We start from the raw sequence: 4,172 nt of genomic DNA on the forward strand, positions 1-4,172 counted from the left end.
GGGCCTCGTGGGGAGATCGGGGGCCGTGTGTGGAGATCGGAGGCTGTGTGGGGAGATCGGGGGCCTCATGGGAGATCGGAGGCCGTGTGGGGAGATCGGAGGCTGTGGGAGATCGGGGGCCTCATGGGGAGATCGGGGGCCGTGTGGGGAGATCGGAGGCTGTGGGGAGATCGGAGGCCTCATGGGAGATCGGGGCCGTGTGGGGAGATCGGAGGCTGTGGGGAGATCGGAGGCCTCATGGGGAGATCGGGGCCGTGTGGGGAGATTGGGGGCCGTGTGGGAGATCGGGGGCCGTGTGGGGAGATCGGAGGCTGTGGGGAGATCGGAGGCCGTGTGGGGAGATCGGGGGCCGTGTGGGGAGATCGGAGGCTGTGGGGAGATCGGAGGCTGTGGGAGATCGGGGGCCTCATGGGGAGATCGGAGGCCGTGTGGGGAGATCGGAGGCCGTGTGGGGAGTTCGGAGGCCGTGTGTGGAGATCGGGGGCCTCATGGGGAGATCGGAGGCCGTGTGGGGAGATCGGGGGCCGTGTGGGGAGTTCGGAGGCCGTGTGTGGAGATCGGAGGCCGTGTGGGGAGTTCGGAGGCCGTGTGTGGAGATCGGAGGCCGTGTGGGGAGATCGGGGGCCTCGTGGGGAGATCGGGGGCCTCGTGGGGAGATCGGGGGCCTCGTGGGGGAGATCGGGGGCCTCGTGGGGAGATCGGAGGCCTCGTGGGAGATCGGGGGCCTCGTGGGGAGATCGGGGGCCTCGTGGGGAGATCGGAGGCCGTGTGGGGAGATCGGGGGCCTCGTGGGGAGATCGGGGGCCTCGTGGGGAGATCGGAGGCCTCGTGGGGAGATCGGGGGCCTCGTGGGGAGATCGGGGGCCGTGTGTGGAGATCGGGGGCCGTGTGTGGAGATCGGAGGCTGTGTGGGGAGATCGGAGGCTGTGTGGGGAGATCGGGGGCCTCATGGGGAGATCGGAGGCCGTGTGGGGAGATCGGAGGCCGTGTGGGGGAGATCGGGGGCCGTGTGGGGAGATCGGAGGCCGTGTGGGGAGATCGGAGGCTGTGTGGGGAGATCGGGGGCCTCATGGGGAGTTCGGAGGGCCGTGTGTGGAGATCGGGGGCCGTGTGGGGAGATCGGAGGCCGTGTGGGGAGATCGGAGGCCTCATGGGGAGTTCGGAGGCCGTGTGTGGAGATCGGGGGCCGTGTGGGGAGATCGGGGGCCTCGATGGGGAGTTCGGAGGCCGTGTGTGGAGATCGGGGGGCCGTGTGGGGAGATCGGGGGCCGTGTGGGGAGATCGGGGGCCGTGTGGGGAGATCGGGGGCCTCATGGGGAGATCGGGGGCCGTGTGGGGAGATCGGGGGCCGTGTGGGGAGATCGGGGGCCTCGTGGGAGTTCGGAGGCCGTGTGGGGAGATCGGGGGCCGTGTGGGGAGATCGGGGGCCGTGTGGGGAGATCGGGGGCCTCATGGGGAGATCGGAGGCCTCATGGGGAGATCGGGGGCCGTGTGGGGAGATCGGAGGCCTCATGGGAGATCGGGGGCCGTGTGGGGAGATCGGAGGCCGTGTGGGGGAGATCGGGGGCCGTGTTGGGAGACGGAGGCCGCTGTGGGGAGATCGGAGGCCGTGTGGGGAGATCGGAGGCCTCATGGGGAGCTCGGAGAGCTGTGTGGGGAGATCGGGGGCCTCATGGGGAGCTCGGAGGCCATATGGGGAGATCGGAGGCTGTGTGGGGAGATCGGGGGCCGTGTGGGGAGATCGGGGGCCTCATGGGGAGCTCGGACGGCCATATGGGGAGATCGGGGGCCGTGTGGGAGATCGGAGGCGTGTGGGGAGATTGGGGGCCGTGTGGGGAGATCGGAGGCCTCATGGGAGCTCGGAGGCCGTATGGGGAGATTGGGGGCCGTGTGGGGAGATCGGAGGCCGTGTGGGGAGATTGGGGGCCGTGTGGGGAGATCGGAGGCCGTGTGGGGAGATTGGGGGCCGTGTGGGGAGATTGGGGGCCGTGTGGGGAGATCGGAGGCCGTATGGGGAGATTGGGGGCCGTGTGGGGAGATCGGAGGCCGTGTGGGGAGATTGGGGGCCGTGTGGGGAGATCGGAGGCCTCATGGGGAGCTCGGCAGGCCGTATGGGGAGATTGGGGGCCGTGTGGGGAGATCGGAGGCCGTGTGGGGAGAATCGGAGGCCTCGTGGGGAGATCGGAGGCCTCGTGGGGAGCTCGGAGGCCGTGTGGGGAGATCGGAGGCCGTGTGGGGAGATCGGAGGCTGTGTGGGGAGCTCGGAGGCCTCATGGGGAGATCGGGGGCCGTGTGGGGAGCTCGGAGGCCTCATGGGGAGATCGGGGGGTGGGGAGATCGGGGGCCGTGTGGGGAGATCGGAGGCCTCGTGGGGAGATCGGAGGCCGTGTGGGGAGATCGGGGGCCGTGTGGGGAGATCGGAGGCCTCGTGGGGAGATCGGAGGCCGTGTGGGGAGATCGGGGGCCGTGTGGGGAGATCGGGGGCCGTGTGGGGAGATCGGGGGCCGTGTGGGGAGATCGGAGGCCTCATGGGGAGATCGGGGGCCGTGTGGGGAGATCGGAGGCCGTGTGGGGAGATCGGAGGCCTCGTGGGGAGATCGGGGGCCTCGTGGGGAGATCGGAGGCCGTGTGGGGAGATCGGGGGCCGTGTGGGGAGATCGGGGGCCGTGTGGGGAGATCGGAGGCCGTGTGGGGAGATCGGGGGCCGTGTGGGGAGATCGGAGGCCTCGTGGGGAGATCGGAGGCTGTGTGGGGAGATCGGGGGCCGTGTGGGGAGATCGGAGGCCGTGTGGGGAGATCGGGGGCCGTGTGGGGAGATCGGGGGCCGTGTGGGGAGATCGGAGGCTGTGTGGGGAGATCGGAGGCCTCATGGGGAGATCGGGGGCCGTGTGGGGAGATCGGAGGCCGTGTGGGGAGATCGGAGGCCTCATGGGGAGCTCGGAGGCTGTGTGGGGAGATCGGGGGCCGTGTGGGAGATCGGGGGCCGTGTGGGGAGATCGGAGGCCTCATGGGGAGATCGGAGGCTGTGTGGGGAGATCGGGGGCCGTGTGGGGAGATCGGGGGCCGTGTGGGGAGATCGGAGGCCTCATGGGGAGATCGGAGGCCGTGTGGGGAGATCGGGGGCCGTGTGGGGAGATCGGAGGCCTCGTGGGGAGATCGGGGGCCGTGTGGGGAGCTCGGAGGCCTCATGGGGAGATCGGAGGCTGTGTGGGGAGATCGGGGGCCGTGTGGGGAGATCGGGGGCCGTGTGGGGAGATCGGGGGCCGTGTGGGGAGATCGGAGGCCTCGTGGGGAGATCGGAGGCTGTGTGGGGAGATCGGGGGCCGTGTGGGGAGATTGGGGGCCGTGTGGGGAGATCGGGGGCCGTGTGGGGAGATCGGGGGACGTGTGGGGAGTTCGGAGGCCGTGTGGGGAGATCGGGGGCCGTGTGGGGAGATCGGGGGCCGTGTGGGGTATCGGGGGCCTCATGGGGAGATCGGAGGCCGTGTGGGGAGATCGGAGGCCGTGTGGGGTATCGGGGGCCTCATGGGGAGATCGGGGGCCTCATGGGGAGATCGGAGGCCTCGTGGGGAGATCGGAGGCCGTGTGGGGAGTTCGGAGGCCGTGTGGGGAGATCGGAGGCCGTGTGGGGAGATCGGGGGCCTCATGGGGAGATCGGAGGCCTCGTGGGGAGTTCGGAGGCCGTGTGGGGAGATCGGGGGCCTCATGGGGAGATCGGAGGCCGTGTGTGGTATTGGGGGCCCCCGGGGCTGCGGGGGCTCTCCGATCGGTGGGCGGGCGAGGCAGTGACGCTGGATCCAGGAGGTAAGTGGAAAGGCACCCTACACCTCCTAGATCCAGCTGTCCTCGCCTTACTCTAGCTGGCCGGTTCCCCCGGAGCCTGAGAAACCCGACCCGCCAGAGTTAAATGTCTAATGCTGGTTAAATCTGAGGCGCACCGGCCTCATTATAATATTGAAATGGGAGGCGGGCCTCCATTAACACCGGGAGGGGGCGGGTTGGGGGCGGGATTCAAACCCTTTAACCAGCCACCCGACCCCTCCCCCCCCCCCGTTTCTCCGAGGTTAGAGCTCGCCCCCAGGGGGTTGCCAGTTACCCCGGCGACCTCCGTCCACTGAAGGGGGCTGGGCCGGAGGGGGAGGCACGGGAATGGGGGAATGTTAACCTGGGCC

The sequence above is a fragment of the Somniosus microcephalus genome, unplaced genomic scaffold (assembly GCF_052327205.1).
Source record: "Somniosus microcephalus isolate GS21.2 unplaced genomic scaffold, FLI_Smic_1.0 unresolved_chr2, whole genome shotgun sequence".
NCBI lineage: Eukaryota > Metazoa > Chordata > Chondrichthyes > Squaliformes > Somniosidae > Somniosus > Somniosus microcephalus.